Source organism: Tursiops truncatus, chromosome 5 (assembly GCF_011762595.2).
Source record: "Tursiops truncatus isolate mTurTru1 chromosome 5, mTurTru1.mat.Y, whole genome shotgun sequence".
NCBI lineage: Eukaryota > Metazoa > Chordata > Mammalia > Artiodactyla > Delphinidae > Tursiops > Tursiops truncatus.
Window position 1 is genome coordinate 45725706 of NC_047038.1, and position 20133 is coordinate 45745838.

Sequence of the window (20133 nt, forward strand, 5' to 3'; positions counted from 1 at the left end):
CCCCCTCCCCAAGCTCTCCTTCACCTGGACACTGTGATTCCTGACTTCAGCGCCCTCTTTCCTTCATACCGTGTATCACAACATACAGTTTTTTCATTATTTGTTGTTCTATTTCTTCTGTCTCTCCACTAAATTGTAAGCTCCAGGAAGACAGAAATCCTATCTATCCTTTTCACTGCTTTTCAAAGATGAGTGGATGAAGTCCAAGTATAAACCACATAGTGGCACAGAACCTGACTATATTCCTTTTCCCTTGAAGTTTACTGTCAGATTTCTAGATCTTGACATTATATAGTTTTTAATCTATTGTCCAGAAGGGTATATGTAATAGTGGTGTAATTCACCTCAGGATCTCTGATTGCATCAATTTAGATGCATGATGTACAGTTTCATAAGATCTTAGAGATAAAAGATATCTTTGAAGTCTTATAGCCCAGTATGATCACATTAGTAATGAAAGAGTGAGGTTCTGGAGCAGAGGAATGACTTGTCCAATGCTGTAGATAATCAGAGAAAGAGTTGTTGGATCTGCTTTCTCCTCATTTAGTACTTTTTCCAAACCATCACAGTGTCTTTTTCTATTTTCACAGGTAATTGTCTTTTATTACTTCTAGCCAGAATCACTTCACTAGCTGCCTAACCTATTTACCCAACCATTACACTCTAGAGATTAGAGAGATTCCTACTCTTGAGAAACACACATTTGATAGAAACACAATTCTGTATGATAATCACAATTAACCAGAGACAGCTATGCAAGGTCAAAGGCACAGCTCTCTGTCCAGTGCTTACTGTGGGCTCAGTTCTCAGTGTGTTATGTGAGTTAACCGCTGAAATTTTCACAACTCTCTGTGTTAGGTGCTATCATCATGCCCATTTCACAAATGTGGAAACTGAGGCACTGCTTGAGTTACACTGCCAACGTTCTTCAGTAGCACAGGAGTATAAACCTAGCTGAGTGTTCTCCTAATTACAGTATTGTCCTGACCTACTCAAAGCAGAATAGGATGGAGCTGGGGAAAAGGATACCTTTTAGAGGAGATTGCACTGGACTGGGCCTTGAAGGACCTGGAATTCTTGGAATTTCTGATATGCAGTATTTCCCTTCCAATAACATCTGTAGGAGCTCATTCTGGCTGGAAATTTCCCTTTTCTTTTTTTTTTGCACACACTCATGCTTATGTTTAGCATATTTGGAGTTGCCTCCTCCTCTCTGTTCAATCCTTCACTTCTCACCTCAGGTAGAGTTTTAAGGTGACAGATCAAAACACTTCCTGAGTATAAAAGTTTTGCATCAGAGTGTGCCCACGACTTCTCTGATTTCTCCTATGGGACCATGTTTCTCCATTATTCTTAACAACTAACTCATGACCATGGTCACGGTTCTATTCAGCCCTCGGTTTTCATGGTGGTCCCCAATGATGGTTGGAGAGCCAAGCTAGATCCTATATTCCTGTGCCCCATTACATGGAGGACACACATTGTCCAGTGCATATGAACTCCTGGGACCTTCTTCCTGTTTTAGATCTCAAGCACAAACCTAAACATGAGCTCTTGCTTACCTCTATGTGTTTCTATTCCTTTTTAGTGTTCTTTGAGATGCTTATCATCACAAACTTACTTTCTTTTTAACATCTCTTAAAACTTTTTGTATGTTTGCAATGGAGCCAGATTTCTCCATAATCACATTCTGCCATGTTGGCTGAAATTTGCTCAATTGTGATTTGCATCGTACAATACTTTTTTCTCAGACTTGATCTCAGTTAATCATAAAAACCTGTGAGATTAAATATTACAGTTTTTGACTTACAGATGGAGAAACAAACTCAGATGTTTTATAATTAAGCCTGCAGAATGGTATGGCTGGGACTTGAACATGTGTTGGTTAACAATTATATTTAAGTTAGAGCAGTCAGGAGCAAGGGATAGGAGTTCAGATAATGGGGGATTGCATTCAGACTCTACTGCTTATTAGTTGTGAGATCATGAACATTCCTACATAAAACCTCAGTTTTTTCATCTGTGAAATGGAATAATAATTCCTATGACAAACCATTGCTTATATGAAACATAGCACAGTCAGTGCTAGGCAATTTGTAAATTCTTTCCAAATGGTCATTATGATTAGTTTCTGTAGTCAGCTACCTCTCTACTGTGTATAGGTAGATAAATTTCCAATTCAACCTGGAATTAAAGTATGTTAATCTGGAATGACAAATGTGAAATGCTATTAAAATTAATATCTATCTATTTCTTTTCATTATTCCATCACTGAGTAAATTTCCCTCTGAGTTTCATTGGCTCTAAAATACTGATATTTTTTTCTTGATCCTGAGAAATGCAGATTTACATCAGGATTGGATTTGGGGTCCTAAGAAGTTACTTTATGGTCAATGGTGGCATCCACCTCTCCCTTGCTTTCCCAAATAATTTGTTGGAATCTGAGCATATTTTATATTACTAATAAATCTTCAACTTACCATGTGGGACAGATTTGAAAAGAGTGGTCTAATATTGCATGTTTTCATGTAAATTCCTCTTATTTCTTAACTAACAGTGCTGAAAAATCCTACTGTATATTTCTGGTGGTCATTTATGGTACTTACTCCTGTGCTCTTAAAAGGTTTCCTCTAGACCAGAGCAGTGCATCTTAATTTTGACATAGGAATCACTTGGGGGATCTTGTGAAATTGCAGATTCTGATTTTGTAGGTTTGCAATAAAATTCTACATTTTTAACAAGTACCCAACTTTGAGTAACAGGGTTCTGAGAATTCCCTAAACTAATTAAGGAATTTTATAATATATGTATTCCTGGGGTCTATTCTCAGTGATTCTGGTTCAATAAGAATGAAATTAGATGTCTATATATTTGAATATCTACATAGGTAATTCTGATAATATATGACCTGCTTTGTAACTGCCAAAATATATTCCAATTATGAATGTTTTGATTAATTGGGGTCCAATCTATCTTTGAAGTCTATCCTTCTATGGTCTGTTCTTTGTCTGTGCTGCAGTCCCATTAAATTACAATTTTATGAATATGCTATCTCTTCATGTGCTGTTTCCTTTGCTTAAAAAATATTTTTTCATTCTGTTTATTGAGGAAGTGACTACTCATCCTTAAAGATCTAGCTCTAGTACAACCCCCTCTAGGTAAGCTTCTTTGATGTTCTAGTTTGGTGGTTCTCAAATGTGATTTTTGTCTCCCTCTTCCCTTAGGGACACTGATAAAGTCTAGAGACATTTTTGGTTGTCACAACTTGGGAGGATGGGCAGGTTGCTACTGGCATCTAGTAGGTAGAGGTCAGGGATGTGGCTAAACATTCTACAATACCTAGAACAGTCCCTACAACAAATAATTATCTAGTCCAAAATATCTGTAGTGCTAAGATTGAGAAACCCTGCTCTAGGCTCTTAGATGTCCCTCTTTTATTTTCCTCCTGATTGCTTCTATATTACTACTTATCACAATTTTTATTGTCTATTTTTCTTTCTCCTGAGGAGTCTGTTATGTTCTTGGACAAGGAATTGTCCCTTTCATCTCTGTTTCCTCACAACCAGTGGATTGTGTGTGTGTGTGTGTGTGTGTGTGTGTGTGTGTGTATTCATTCCATAAATATTGAATAAACTAAATGGCTAAATATCTCCTTGAATATATAACTGAACTTAAAAATAAACTCATATGCAGTGTTTTGTGGTGGGCAGATGGGATAACCCAAGATCTAGATAGATTCATGGACTTTCACTTGGGGTGAGATGTTACTGCAGCCTGAAAGGCATAATATCAAATCATCAATCACCAACTGTAGGGTCAGCCTCCAGAGGAAAAAAACCTACATATAATGCTTGCCAATTGGAAGGAATACAATTGACTGGAACCAGCTGGTTTTGAACTCTCTAAAAGGCTGCGATCCATTTAATCAGTTTGGAGTGCTTCCATAACTTTGAAGATGGATCAGGAAGAATGGCAAACATGGACAAAGTCAGCTAAGACCAGCCATCTCCCCATTTAAAATGTCTGATGTAAGACACAATGATTAAAAAAGAAAAAGCTATGTGCGTAGGGTCAAGGGTAAGGGTAGGAAGATGGGTCATTCTTTACGATTTTGAAAACTGACAAAATGTGTTTAGTTTGGAAAGATCTGAAAAACCTCACATAACTCAGCCTGTACTCCATTTCACCAACAGTGAGGGGAAATAATGAAATCTTCAGTTCCTGCTTTCTATCTGTCATCTAAGTCATTCCAGGGACAGTAATCCTGGGTAGTGTCTTTCAGTTGGAGCCATTTCCCTGGAGAGATGGAGTTATTAATAAGACATTGCAAGCTCATATACTTTCTCCTACCTGTTTTTGATTTTCCCTGTTTCTAGTGCAGTTTCACTGATCTCTTGGAAATGAGACAAACAAGGGATGTTCTTCATGCTCACGCTTTCCAAATGTGCTCCTCAAATTAAAATGCTGTACTATGTGCAAAATTCAGGTCTAGGAAATTGGAAATAATCTCTTACATTTGTATGGGATCCTCCTGAAGAGCACATATTACATTTGCTTTCTTTTAGCCTCACTTTGTCAAACTGATTCACTTGCCTTTCCTTATTTTCAAAACTGGCGACCCCTCCATAATTTTAATTTCAAGGATCATTTTTCTTCTCATGCCTTTAGTGCTTATTCCCATTAATACTCCAATTTAGTATTTCCTGAAGCTCACTAAGACATAGAGTCCACTGATACTTCATTTTACTGTCACTTTTCCCCTCATGACCTCACTTAATCATCATTGAGTCTAAGGTCATTATTCATCCCTTTTATCGTCCCTCAGTCCCTCTACCCTTCTTTCCCTCTTATTATATTTGCCTGGCTGAACACCCAACCTGGCTAATTCCAGCTGTCTTCCTCTTATACACACGTACCTGAACAGCTGAAGTTGTCTGAAGAGGATTTTCCTTCCCCACTCCCACCTCCATATATGTACACAGTCACACCCATGTTGACCAGTCTCGCTTCAAACTTACGACTGTTACCTTGTGACTCTTAACACTGCTTCAAAATCCAACTCAATTCTCTTGACCAGGGTTTCATAAATGTTTTCTATAAAGTATCAAATATAGAAAGTATTTTAAGCTTTGGGGGCCATACGGTTTCTGTCACAATTTGGCCATCCTAGCAGGAAAGCAGCCACAGACAGTACAAAAATGAATTGGCATGGTCATCTTCCAACTAAAGTATTTACAAAAATAAACAGTGGGCTGGATTTGGCCCAAAAGCTGTAGTTTGATGACCTTGCTCCAGACCATTCAGTCCTCTACTTACTATCTTAGATGACCATTTTGTTTGTATCTTCTCTCTTTCTCAAACCTTATACAGTTACTCCCTATCCCATACCAAGTCTTTGCTATTAACCTTGCTCCATTTGATTAAAACATCAAAAGAAAGCAGAAAGGATGAATCACATCTTCCATCCTCTTTGGATGTGAGCCCATTTTACTCTGCATTCCCTCCTATCTCTATGGATGAAATATCCGTGTTTCTCTTTGAGGCCGGCTCCGCTCTTTGTGCACTGGATCCCACCCTCTCTCCTCTACTTAAGAAAAAGTTCCAGCAGTCCTCTCTTCACTTTCCTGTATATTAATTTTTTCCTCTTTGTTGGATTGTTCAAATCAGCATATAAATATACTGTAATGCCTACCATCTTGAAAGAAGGAAAAGAAGGAAGGAAGGAAGGAAGGAAGGAGAGAGGGAGGGAGGGAGGGAGGGAGGGAGTGAAGGAAGGAAGGAAGGAAGGAAGGACGGACGGACCCTATTCCTTGACCTCACATTTCTCTTTAACTACAGCTCCATTTCTCTGCTCTCCTTACAGCAAACCTCAGTGAGTTATTTATATTCATGACCTCCCTTTCCTCTCCTTCCATCCTTTCCTGAACACACTCCCATTAGATTTTATCCCCACCATTCCACTACAGCAACTCATTAGGGTTGACCTACCCCAGTTACCTTCTCTTTGTCAGCTCCAATAATCATTATGTTAGTCCGTGTCTCAGCAACATTTAAGAACAATAACAATAGTGTCCTTTTAGTTTATGAACTTCACGGGGCTCCTAGGATCCATTCTCTCTTACTGCCTCCTGTATCTGGCTGCTCCTTCTTTGGCTCATGATTTCATGTTCTGCAGGTAAAATTTCACCTTTTTCAGAGACCTTCTCTGATCATCTTCTCTGATGAAAAATTGCACCCCCATCACAGTGTTCCTTAGCCCCATTACCTGCTCTATTTTCCCTGTAGCACTTGGCACCATAAAACTCATTCTATACTTATATAAGTTTGTGTTGATCATCTTTCCCTCACATCATTAGAACATGAGCTCCATGAGTACAGATATATTGTTCTGTTCACTGTCGTAGTCCTAACACCTAGACCATTTCTGGCATGTAGTAGATACTCAATGAACAGTCATTGAATGAATGGATGAATCTTTTAAATCCTTCTGCACACACAATCATATAAGATCCTTTAAGTCTCCTCCTGAGTATGTTATCCCCCACGCTTTCTTTTCTGCAGAGAAGATTGACATTCAAAATGGCTAAGTGATCTTAGATGCAAAATCACATCTCAGGTGAGAGCAAGCACCCAGAGAGACACTCCACCACATTTTTTTGAGTGATGGCTATCAAACCTCTGCTTAACCCCCTAGTTATGAGAGCCTAGCAGAAGCCTACCCTATTCCACTGCTGAGGGGCTCCATATGCTAAGTTCCAAGCTCCATCTGAAAGTTCCAAGTTAATTTTCTCTCCTTATTCCCCACTTGATAAAGAATTGTATATTTTTGTCACAATCATTCAAATCCACCTTTAAAAAATGCACACCTGAAGTTTTGCAAGGTATTTCTGCTGACTTTATATCCCTTGTCTACTGTAAAACTGTTTCTTTTAATACCTAAAGGATGTTACAACCTTGTTAGAACATTCACCACTTTCCTCAAGTTGTTAATTATTTTCTGTGCTCCCATGGTACTCTCTGAGCCACATCACAGTGTTCAGCACTGCAATTTCTATCTGCCTAATGACAGGGGCATGTCTTACTTATTTTATCTCCTATCAAGCTTGTAACAGAGAAAAAATAATTTTTGTAGAGTTAATCATTATACGTGGCATTTTACTTATATGACTTTATTTAATTTTCACAGTGCTCTGAGGTTAAGTACAAGTACATGCCCATTTTACAGATCAAGAGGATGAGGATAAGAGACTGTAATAGCATCCCCATGGCAACTGAAGCTGTTATGTTTTATTAATTTTCAAAACTTTATTTAGGAAAAATTAACAAATATAACTGTATATATTTACAGTATACAACACAATGATTTGATATACATATACATTATAGAATAATTATCAAGAGCAAGATAATTAACAAAGCCATTACCTCACATAATTAACATAGTTAACTTTTTCTTTTTTGTGTGTGTGGTGAGAATGTTTAAGACCTACTGTTAGCAACTTTCAAGTATACAACACTGTATGTTGTATACTTGTATACCTGTGGTCACCATGTTGTACATCAGATGCTTAGAACTTATTCTTCTTAAAGCTGCAAATTTGTACCCTTTGACATATCACCCCATGTTACCCTTCCCCCAGCCCCTGGTAACCACCATTCTACTGTTTCTATGAAACCACACCATATTTGTCTTTCCTTGGCTTATTTCACTTAGCATAAAGCCCTCCAGATTTGTCCATGTTGTCACAAATGTCAGGATTTCCTTTTTAACAGTCTAATAATATTCCATTTTTGTACATATATATCTCATATATATATGTTGTGTACGTATATATATATGTATATATATCACAGAACACACATTTTTCTAAAGAAGATATACAAATGGCCAATAGATATATGAAAAAGTGCTCAACATCACTAATCTTCAGGGAAATGCAAATCAAAACCACCATGAGATATCACTTCACACCTGTTAGGATGACTATTTTCAAAAAGTTACATGATAATAACGGTTGCAAAGATGTAGAGAAATGGGAACCCATATATAAGGTCAGTGGCAATGCAAAATGATAGAGCAATCATGGAAAACAGTATGGCCATTTCTCAGAAAATTAAAAATAGAGCTATCCTATGATCCAGCAATCCCATTTCTGGGTATATCTGAAGGAAATGAAATCAGTCTCTTGAAGTGATATCTGCACACCCATGTTCATTGCAGCATTATTCACAGTAGCAAGATATGGAAGCGACCTAAGTGTCCTTTGATAGATGTACAGATAAAGAAAATGTGGCAACTGCAGCTTTTAAACATTAGAGCATGGACCACCCACACCCATGTCTGCTTGACTCTGATGACCGCGCTCTTAATAAACACCTATGTTGTACCCACAATAATTTTGAATGAAGGAAGGAAAAAGCAAAGCAAACAGAAGAATGAATGAAATAGCACATCCAGTTTTCACCATTTGATCTAGACTGGCCTTTTGAGAAACAGAATAATTATGTTCATTCTGTTAATAATGACCTGCCAGTTTTGAAGAGGGCAGCTGTAATCCTACCAGATCTCTTCTAAGAAATTATCTCACTGTCTTGGCCACTGCTGGGCTCCATGACTTCCAACTGGTTAATTTTTCCAGACCTTAGGTGTCCAAAGGGGTGTCTGTGAACTTAGGTGGGTGCTTTGACTACAGTGAGTCTGAGGTTGAAGCGTGCAGTACAGTGGCCAAGAGCCTGGATAGCCTTGAGTGATTCTGGCTCCAGCACCCACTAGCTGCTTTTCACTCAGTGACTTAACCTCCATGTGAATCAGTTTCTTCATCTGTAAAATGGGTTAATAACGTCCCTCAGTCATTAAGAGTATTAAAACTAGTTAAATTTAGTAAAGTGCTTAGAAAAATGCCTGGCACATAGTAAATGCTAATGAATTCTTTTCTAAATAAAACTGATTTCTCCCTGCCTCTCTTGCAACTGACATTAGCAGTTCAGCAAAGGTGGCATGGAGCTATGTGGTGAGTGACTTTAACTTTTTCTTGGAAAGAGCACAGAGAAACAATTTAGGCTTTGCCTCCCGGAGGCTGGCATTTTCTTCTGATTGATTTGACCTGTCAATTCATAGAAGAAAAAGAAAAAAACAAAAAAAGGAAAAACTTACCAAACACCTAGTCAGTTCAGTTAAACATAAATTTGGCTGATTATTTTACATGGAGCTGACTGGCAGTTTGCCTGAGGAGATCAGAATGGCTTGTTTTGGCATCACATGTCACAGGCTGAAAGCTGGCAAGTGGTTTTTGAATTGAGGGAGATGGAGCCTGTTTGGATTGTCCAAGACCACGACTATCCCCAAGATCACGACTGCAGGGTGTGAAGAGGAAATTATCAGACTAGTTAGACTCCTGTTGGTGACCAAACATTATTACTCGTGGATCTGGAGGCTTGAATTGGTTTTGCGTTCTGCACTTTGGCAAAGTGTGCCAGATCTGGGTCTGCGGGGCTGCTCCATAGCTGTGTGGACCCAAGGGACGTGATTGCTTTTCTCTATCAGTACCAGTGAGAAAGCTTCCCATATGAACGTGGTCGCCTCGGTTTTCTTTGACTCTTCTCCCCAGTGTGCATTATAAGAGCTCAGGTAATGTTTCTCAGTGAATGCTGAATGGGCTGTGCAATAAACAGGCAGGAAACTAGACCAAGGCTCAGAGGTAGACAAGATTCAACTGAGAGGCAAAGATGATCCACAAACAAACTCATTTTTTGGGGTGAAACAGTATATTTAAGAAGATCAGAGTTTCTTTTCTTCAGAATTCTTCTTAGAACAAATGACATTACCAACAACTAGGTCCCCCTTATGGAGACATTTGGCAATTTCCAGCCGAGAAATGCTTGACGGGCCAGGTAGGAACCCCCTGAAAAGAGAGACTGAAGTGTGTACATGTGTTTAATGGTTTCTGGATTCAGATCACTATAATTAACTGCCATTAGGTGTTAATGCTGACCAGCCAATTCATCTGTTGATGAAATACTCCAAACCGAGAGGCCTTTATCTTCCTCCAGACTCTAACCGCCTCTGAGGCATTACACCACCGTGTCCTGTGATGATGGGTAGGCCTTCAGCAGCAGAAGGTACTGGAGCCTATGTGGGAGACTTCATCCATTTCCTCTCCTTCTCTCATTTCATGCCTTCCCCTGAGCAAGTCCTTTCTGTGTCTTACTTTTCTATTGATGCAGAAATATCTACAAACTTGCACTCAAAGCATGGTCCCATGAGCAGCAGAATGGCCGTCACCTAGATAATACCTGGTTTCCCAAAAATCAGACTTTATATAATAGTAAGTGACATAGTGATGAGGTTATTCCCTTTCCAATTCTCTTTCAATCCCCCTGCTTAGAGAGAGTCTAAGTTCTAAGCTAGATGCTCTAATACTTCTTTAACACTTTTACCTCTCTCTTTCTACCAAGGAAGTGAAGTCTCAGCAACCCTTGGCAGCCAACAGAATCTAGCTAGCAAATTGAGCTGTTTTCTTTTCAGTAGAATTGGTATAAAGTTTAATCCATAAACCAATTTATTTCTGTTAAAATTGTGAATTGGAGTCCTATGGAAATTTTAAGTAAATAACAGTAACTGTGATACATGGATAGGGCAAAACTCATAAGGAAGATATTTAAATCACTGTAGTTGAGCAAGCATTGATTTTAAGGGCTGAAATTAGAGTATGAAATAGCAGTGCTTCTAAAACTTAATATACAATTTAACCAACAGGAGATCTAGTTAAAATAAAGATTCTGATTCAACAGACCTGGAATAGGCTACGGGACCTGAGATTTGGTGCTTCTAGCAATTTCCAGGATGGTGCTGGGTGCCAATCCCACTATTACTGTGGACAGTTTGCAAGGCAAGGATCTAAGGGAAAAGAACCCCAAAGGCCTTCAACTGTTGTGTGCAAAACACTTCTTATAGCTTGTCCCGACCCAACCAAGCTCACCAACGCCTCACACTGTGGCATGGGATCAACAGTGATCATAGTAATTGAGGTGTTCCCTGCCCATATTCTCTATCAGTGGTTCTTAAAGTTTAGTGTTTTTCAAAATCACCTGGAGTATTTGTTAAACTACAAATTACTGGGCCCACTAAGGTATTTTCTGGTTAACAGGTCTCAGAAATGGCTTGAGAAGTTGCATTTCTAACAAGTTTCAGATGGTGATGTTGCTTGTCCAGGGACCAGACTATATATAAACTTTACAAGTGGATGTGTGAGTATCAGGCAGGTGGGAACACAGAAGTACTGGTAAGCACAGCACTTATCCTGACTACTCTGCTGCTTGCGAGTTCTCGGAACATTTCAGGCTTCTTAACAGTTTCAGTAGGAATGCCAAGATATATGGTGGAGACTGGGTGGGGCCCCGTCATCCCAGGTATTGCCTTCCAGTCATGTGTGCGTGTGTGTGTGTGTGTGTGTGTATATATATATATATATATAGAGAGAGAGAGAGAGAGAGAGAGAGAGAGAGAGAGAGAGTGAGTAGTGTAGTGGTAGGGAGCAGACAGAAGATGTAGTTTCCCAGCCAAATATCACTTTACTTTGACTGAAACCTTGTGACTAACCATTTGTGACAGAATATTGGGCAGTGCGGCAAATGTCAACACATCTATTTGAGAAAGCCTGACTCAGACATAATGCCAGGACGCCTGTGCACCAACCTGGGAAAGTTCTTTTCCTTCTCATGTTTCTCTCACCCAGATCTGTCACATTATCGTATATATTTTTTAATCTATACAATAACAACAATAATAGTAACCAATTTAAAAAGCTGTTGTGAGGATCAAATGAAAAACAATACCTGTAGAGTGTGTTATTACAACCCCACGACCGATGAATATTAAGAGCCAAATAAATAAACTCTATTTGAGGACAGGGAGGACGGTAGTGTGGCTGGAGCTTCATGGATGAAGGGAAGGGAAGAAGAAGAAGTAGCAGATGAGGAAGTCGGGGGCCAGGTCTTGCAGAAGCTTGTAGGACAGCACAGTTTAGGTTTTAAGTATAATGAAAAGTAACTGGAGGTGTTGAAGCCAAAGTGCAATATGATCTGATTTACGCTCTAGAACGATCTGTCTGTCTTGCAGAGAGAATGGAGTAGGAGGGGCAAGAGTCAAAGGTGGGAGACTAGTTACAGTGTCCAGGTGCTAGGTGATGGGGCTTGCGCTAGGATTTTAGTGATGATGGTGAGAAGTAGCCAGATGCAGGCCCCATTCTGGCCATAGTGTTATAGGGATTTGCTGAGAGATTGCTGAGCAGAAAGAGGAATCAAAGGTGACTCTCAGGTCTAAGTGAGGGAGTGAGTGGATAAGGGTGCCAGTTATTGAAATGAGGGAACTCTAAAGAAGCAGGCTCAGGGAAGCTACCTGGTATTTTTGTTTAGACATACAATTTGTGGAATGTGTTTAGATATATGAGAAGAGATATCGAGAAAGTATAGAGTCTGAAGGTCAGAAAGTAGATCAGAGCTTGATTCACATTTAGGAATCATGTACATTTATTTGGGTGCTACTTAATGCCCTGTACCTGGAGGAGATCTCATAAAATGAAAATACAAATAGAGAAGAGATGGCCTCTCAGTAAATTCCTTCACATGGAGGCACGGAGAAGTGAATGCTACTGGTTTAGCTGAAGATGGGGATTTGTACCCTGTAAGATAGCACCTGAAGATGTGGCAGCACCTGGGAAGAACTGGCCAAGAGGGGCACCAGGGAGGATGTATCCTGTGCCCAGGCCTTCCAGCTCAGTCAAAGGTTTCTGCACCAGGCATGGCAGAAGAACCAAACTGATGGAACCATGAAAGAAGAGGCAGTGGGAATTTGAGCCGTAGGGAGTGAGGGCATCACCAAAGATGTCCAGCTGATACCTCAGCATTGAGTAAATCTCTGTTCTTGGCACAAACTCAAGGGGTAGAATGTGCCCTTGGCACCTCAAGTATGTGCCAGGAAGAGATGAAATTGCCATGAGCGAGACAAAAAATGGGTCGATTAACCCAACCTAGTTAATCTAAAGAAAATAATAGGATATTTGTTGCCTGTAGCCTGAGATTCGCACTCACTACATCCTGATTCTAATTACTGATGGTATAAATGCAGTTTCCTAACTATAAAGAGACGATTTTTTGCTCATTTTCCCTTCCCCAGGGAATGCTTGCATTTGCCTAATATACCAGTTTTGGAAGAGAATCTTTAAAAAAGGTATTTTCTGCATAGGGATGAGCTGAGGAAGCACCTCTCTCTGCCTGGAGTCATGAACCTGACACAGTTAACACAGTGAAATCTGCTGTACATTTAATCAGAGTAGTTAATTTGATTTTCTAAAATTAAGCAGAGCATCAGTTTGTCATTAGGCCTGAGAATTACTGGGTTTCAGAAGTCACTCTGTGTACCCCAAAAGGGCTTTATTGGATATGAATAATAACAACCTACAAATATATTGATGATAATGAGCATCTAAGTGTTCTGTAAGGAAAAACAGAAAAAAAAAAAATCCCCGACAAACATGACTGGTGACTCATGGTGGCCAGAATTTTTAAAATTTATGGTCATTACAACATGAAAAAATAATCATGAATAATAAAAATCTGTTACAATAATTAGCTGTAATGAATGCTCATGGTGAGCTAAATGAACTGGAGCAATTTAAGGTAATATCACATAATTTGTATTTTGTGCTATGTCAGATCATTTTATCATTAGAGGGAAAGAGGGAGAAGTAGAAAGATAAAGAGACAAAGGAGACAAAAAGGGAGCTGATGAAGAGAAAGTAAAATAAACCATTCAGCTTCCTATGTTCTTGTTTTCTCAAAAAAATGAAAAATGCTGCAGGTTGCATTTTTTATACTTTAGTTTTTGCATCCATTCCAAGTTCTTTGAGGGTGTCAACAATGTGAGAAAGATAATCAGTGTAGCAGACATCTGAATCTGACAAAGTTGGGTTTGAACCTCTACTTGTCTTTTTATATGTTATGTAATGGAGGCAGCTTCCTTATCTGACTTAAGTCTCAGTTACATTCAGGATACTAATAGATGTTGCCTGAAGTTGTGGTGAGGAGTGAATTTCACATTAACAGCTAACTCTTAGTAAATGCTTATTATTTACTAAGTGAATTTCACATTAACAGCTAACTCTTAGTAAATGCTTATTATTTACTAAGTGAATTTCACATTAACAGCTAACTCTTAGTAAATGCTTATTATGCACCTGGCATTCTCTGAGATACCTTCACATGAACCACGTCATTTAGTCCTCCTGACAACCCTAATCAGGAAGAGCTATAGTTATCTCTTTTATAGAGGAGAAAACAACACCTAAAATGATGGAATACAAAAAGTAAGTGACGGAGTGGTATTTGGTACCCAGGCTTTTAGTTTCAAGAGTTCACATGCTTTGCTGTTCCTCTAAGAAGCCCCTGCTAGCCAGCAGCAGGACAGTGCCTGGGATCACACTTCAATAAAGATCAGGTGTTGCTATTTTTCATATCATCTTTGTGTAAGCAAAATAGAGCATGCATTTACATTTGTGAGCAGGCCTTATTGTAATTAATTCAACTCTATAACATAAACGGCAACATTTAGGGTTGGCTTTGAAATTCTCCTAGTGTAACCAGTCCTATCCAGTAGAAACCCTGCACTGTGAGATGACGAGGTTACTGCAGGTGACTTTCTCAGTTGGAGGGTGATGGGCAGCTCCCAGAGATAGGCTTTTCCTGACATGGAGCAGGATGGAAGGGCTGATGGCCTTGATCTCACCAACTTGTCATCCAGGGCACTTGAGATAAGCCCCACTCCACAGACCCTGACAAAGAGCTCTCTGTGACTTAGCTGGTTGAGATTTCCCTGGTACCTGGATTCAGAGCCTTTCTGGGTGGGGCTTAGTATGGTAGTGAGGGGTGGAGGGAGGTTAGTTCTGTGGCCTGGAGCACGAAAACAGGATACTTAATTGCCCAAGTCTCCTTTTATCTCTTTGGGCATTATTTGTAAATGCAGTTAAACATACACTCCCAATCTGTGTCTACCTAGATAATATTGGAAAAGGTGTTCATTACATCACTTTGATTATTAAATGTGAGCATTGAAAATACAGCCCCATTTTCTTCACTCGATTTTGTTATTTCTTCATTTCATTGTATATCAGGAACCTCATCAAATGGGAATGTCTTGGACTTTCCTTGTCCAGTAAGAAAGCTGGCATGCTTTACACTGAGTTAAAAGTCTACAAACTGTCAAGATGCAGATGGGCTGACCCTCTCCATTGTACTGAGACATAAAATAAATACAAAACCGAATCAGAGAATAAGCAAACATGAAGTGGGATTCCTCATCCTGTAGGTTGGCCCCCTTTCCCGAATGTTTGCTATTTTTCTTTCAAAAGAAATGCAGTGACGGGACCCCCAACCCAGGACCTTCCTCTCCTGTCCCCATAGCCCAACTCTTTCCTTTCTTCCCTCAGGTCCCCCTGCTTACCAGCTCCCAAGCTTCTGTTTGCTCTTAGGTAGTCTGCCTGTGGGAGGTTATCAAATGACCCAGCTGGAGCTTCCCCTCCTACCCTCCAGTGGGCAAGGGAGGGAGTGGTTTATTTTCCTCTTTCTCTCTTTGGAGGATGTGCCTTCGCTAGTCAGATAAATACCTCCTGGCTGAACAGGAGTCGGCAGGAATTTACTTTAAAACAAAAGAAAGAAGAAAGAAAAGAGGGAGGAGAGCTCTCTTTAGGCAGCATATCTCCTTCAAACAACGTCAGCTCGAAGTTCCTTGGGCAGAGCCACAGGGCTGAGTTAAAGGCATCATTTTCATCTATGGATATCAAGTTGGTTAGGAAACTTGTCTGAGATTTGGATGGTCTCATTGACTGAAAGGACATATTTGTTACCCAGTGGTTGCTAAAATCTCACATATGAAATATTATTTTTGTTTGTTTATAATCAGAAAGGATTGGGTTTCTTTAGTATGCACGGGGGTCCTTACTCACAGTCAGAGTTCGCTTCAGGCAAAACAGAAATATGGGAAAAGAAAACAGCACTAGGTTGCTACTGATTTCAGGTCTGTAACAAGAATTGTTTTCCTCTCATTTTCTCGTCAATTGCTTTGTTAAAGGAAAGAGGGAGGGAAGCAGGGGGGGTGAGAGAGAGAGAGAATGATTTACTTAATTGCTTAATTTTTTTAGTCAAGGGATGAGGGTATTTATCTTTGCTGAAACAATGGATTTTAGTGGTCTTCCAGGGACCAAAAGAATACTCAAGATTCAACTTCCAGTGTTGCCATTTTCTTAGAGGACTTAGTGAAACAATTTTATTCCCAGTTTACAAATTGGGGTTTCTTTTAAAAAAGTAGTATATGGTCAGGTTTTTTGAACTGACTTTAATCAAATAGTTCAAAGTCCCCTATTCCAAGGCCTAGATTTGTTGTTTTTACATTAATTGTGTGTGTTTGTCATTTCTGGGTCAAAATAAATTTTTGTCTAAACCAAATACTTTCATGTAAGACAAGGACAGTTGGACATCAAAATCATCCCCCAGGAATGGCTTCAAACTACTTCTTTTGATAACATTCTGCCTGACATGTTCAGTGCACCCATCACATCAAAGTTGATTCTGTTTTTTAAAAAAAAGACAAGGAAGAAACTCTTTCATTTTGCTTTTCTTAGAAAATGCATGTTTCAGTTTTCTTTCCGTATGTATTTTTAAAACCATTGATGCACTTTCAAAAGAGGGTTTTCAATAACCTTGAGTAGAGATGTAGAATGCACAATGCTTATTTTGAACACATAGAACCTGACAGATATAGGAAAATTTGATAGAGGAGGTCACTCTGGGGCAGTTCTATAGAATGTTTAATGCTGACCTCAGTGACCATGAACAGAATGAAAGCCTTCGAATTACCTTCTCTTCTTGGTTGGTGATAAGTTGACACAGTGTTTAAAGTACACCATCTTTTCTGTTGTCACTGCCTAACTCCTGGATTCAGGCTTTCTGATGCACCCAAGCCTTCACATGAAGTCTCCTATTGCATGAGAGATGCATGGCTGAGATCAGGAGCAAATGACTTTTTTGGAAGCATCCATAAAGTACTGATTAAAATGTTATCATTGATGGAAACACATTATGGAAGAAAAATACATAAGCTGAATGTCGATTTATGGCCCTTCATACTTTGTCTAAAATGCCTTTTTAGAAAGATAGCTTGGAAATGGGATTTTAAGGGCTACTGAAATATTTGTACTTCAATGGAACTAGTGATAATAGCTACGGTAAAATAAATAATACGTTTCTAAGATTTCATGTACTTATTTATTTAATGAAGTTTCTTTTCTTTTTTTTTTTTTTTTGAGGTAGGTAATGCATTTATTCTTAGTTTATAGGTACAAAAATAGAATGTTCAGTAGCCAATCCAAAGCCACTACACAGTGGCTTAGCCTTCAGCGAGACCAAGAATGTATGTGTATACGTGTCATTTAGGGAAGTGGAGATTTAGGTGTGTTTTGTGTACAATACATATATATGATATATATCTATATATGTATTGTCTCTGTAAGGCTTTCTTTGGTCTACCTGGACATGCAGATAGGCAGAAGCAGTTAGGGGCTGCAGAGAACTGAGCACTCCACACAAGGACAGGGAGAGAATTTGATGCATATGTTTCTTAAAGGGAAAGTATGTTCAATGCATTTGACATTGTCTGGCAGATTCTGTGTGGTTCTAGAAAGGAAAACAGGCTGGACAGCATAGTGACTATGAGCCTGGGTTTGAAGCCTGATACTGCCCTGGGCCAGCTGTGAGACTTCATGAAGGTTCTTAAGTGCCCAGTAAATGCCAGGTGAATAGTGGGGATACGTATATAAATGCTATAGTTACTTTTCCTGTGGTACAAAAAACCTACTAGGACAAACAGGAAATTCTCAACTGTTCTGTCAGAGATCCATGCCCAAAGGATGAGCACCTAAGTAAGAGAAGTGTAATCAGTAATAGCTTCAAGGAAGGGGACACTGTTGAGTTTATTTTTACCTATTAGGTTCTTTGGGGAAAATAACATACTGGAAACTCAAGAAAGTTGGTCAATGTCAGTAAGTTTGCTCAGCAAGCTCAGTTCTTTCGCCCTTTTAGCTAAAACTGCCCTCACCATAGAATGAAATCTTGGAAAGAGGCTTGATCTTTCTGTGGTGTGCACTATTTGGACCAGGATGTGCACAGGACTCATGACCTCTCTAATTGTTGAAAAGTTTCTCAGCTTGATCCTGAGCTCCCTTCTCTTCTCTCTCTCTGTTGTCTGCCCAGGATACCTGTTGTACAGCAGTGCCTTTAGTTGTTGGCTGTATCCAATGACACAAATTGTATCACCAGCTCTCACTTTTCCTCTGAGTTCCAGACTTATATAGTCTAGAATCTTGTCCACATTTCTTCTCTAGAAAGTCTTAGAGAAATCTTTGAAATCAAGCAGGACTCATTTTGAAGGGTGTCACTATCCTTCAATTAGACTTAACCGGAAGCTCCATGTTTTTACTTAACCCACTCATTCCTAAGCTCCCTCCACATCCAATCCATCACTAAATTCTGCTGATTTTACTTTTTAAACTTCTCTGGAATCTGGCAATATTCCTCTGTATCTATCACCAGAAACTACTACAAACTACAATAAACCCTTACTGATTCAATTACAGAATTATTTTTTGTCCTCTATTATCAGTCAGGTTGTTAGAATTCTCTAGAGGGAATATATATGTGTGTGTGTGTGTGTGTGTGTGTGTGTGTGTGTGTGTGTGTGTGTGTGTGTGTGTGTGTGTGTGTGTGTGTGTGTGTAATTTATTTTAAGGAATTGACTTACACAATTGCTGAGGCTGGCAAGTCTTAAAACTATTGTGGGGGAAGGCCAGTTGGAAGAAGGCTGAAAACTCAAGCAGTCTCAAGTGTGAAATTTGTAGGGCTGGCAATAAGGCTAGAAACTCAAGCAGTATTTCTATGTTACAGTCTTGAGGCAGAATTTCTTTTTTTCTAGGAAACCTCACTTTTACCTCTTAAGAATTTCAGCTGATTAGATGGGATGATCCACCCACATTGTGGATGGTAATTTCCTTTGCTTAAAGTAATTGATTGTAGATGTTAATCATGTCTACAAAATACCTTCACAGTAACATCTATACTAGTGTTTGACCAAATAACTGGATACCATATCCTAGCCAATTTGACACAGCAAATTTAACCATCACACCTCCAATCCCTTCTAATTTCTTCTTAGTACTATAGCCAGAGTTATGTTTTCAAAGCATAAATTGGATGGTATAATTGTTCACTCACATCTTAAAAACTTTAAGTGTCTTCCCATCGTGCTACCTGGCTTACAAAGTACAGTGTAGCTAAGTCTAGATGAGCTATAACTTCATTTCTCACATGCTTACACTCTGTGGACCATCTGCAGTGGCTTCCTTATATTTCTTTGGGTGAACCCCTTTCTCCTGCTGCAGGGATTTTGCAGACTTTTCTTCCTTCTACATGGAATGTTCTTCCTTCCTCTCCTTGTTAGGTTCCTCCTATGCATCCGTATTTCAGCTCAATTGTCCCATGTTCAATGAAATTGACTTTTCAGTGACTTTCTTGACAAGGCCGAGTGTGTTAGATGCTCTTAGAGTACAATGAACTCCTCCATTATAATATGTTCTAATCTATGTTAATATTTGTGTGATTACTTGATTAAAGTCTGACCCACCTTGAACCAGTAAACTTTAGAAGTTCCCTAAGAACAAAAACTGTGTTTGTTTCTATTTCTGTTGGTATCTTCTGCATGCAGTACACTGCTAGGTTCATAGTGCATACCCAATAAATACTTGTTGAAAGAAGAAATTAATATGAATAATTTATTGGGCGACTCTTTATAAACATTGAGTTCTTTGTGAGCAGAGACCCTCTCTTGTTATGCTGTTTTATCACCATGGAGACAGTAATCATTAAATGGCTGGCCCTAAGACTGAGAGTTCAGTGAGTAGGGATGTAATTGTTGGTCATGTATTGTCTCTAACAAGGTGATAAAATAAGCAGAGGCAGCTGTTGGAAAGAGAAATGAGCCGACTAGGCAACATGAAAGAGATCACGTGGCCCTAAAGAGGTGAAGAGAGT

The 20133-nt window shown here is 39.2% G+C and overlaps 1 long non-coding RNA gene across 1 annotated transcript in view; it reads left to right on the plus strand.

The window, feature by feature from the left end:
- Positions 1 to 10086: 10086 nt before the first annotated feature.
- The window catches only part of LOC141278681 (uncharacterized), a 34357-nt gene continuing 24310 nt past the window's right edge, over positions 10087 to 20133 (plus strand). Inside the window, exon 1 of the long non-coding RNA XR_012331720.1 lies at positions 10087 to 10119. This is a non-coding gene — a long non-coding RNA (uncharacterized lncRNA). The remainder of the gene's footprint in view (positions 10120 to 20133) is intronic.